The following is a 231-nucleotide window of genomic DNA, read 5'->3' on the forward strand; positions in this document are numbered from 1 at the left end:
CATTTGGCTGTTAGCAATAAACTCATAATGGTCATAAGAGATGTAGTAGAGGAAGTACTAACAGCAACAGTATTAGTAGCTGTTGTGGTAAAAACACTACAACGGACGTCATATCAGTGGTTATCATCAGAGTAGTAGCTTTGTGTAGTGTCCTTACATTTAATATCTTTCACAATAGTACTGCTTGCGTGGACATTACTTTCGGGGTGACTGACAGTCACAGGATATGAT

The sequence above is a fragment of the Penaeus monodon genome, chromosome 28 (assembly GCF_015228065.2).
Source record: "Penaeus monodon isolate SGIC_2016 chromosome 28, NSTDA_Pmon_1, whole genome shotgun sequence".
Lineage (NCBI taxonomy): Eukaryota > Metazoa > Arthropoda > Malacostraca > Decapoda > Penaeidae > Penaeus > Penaeus monodon.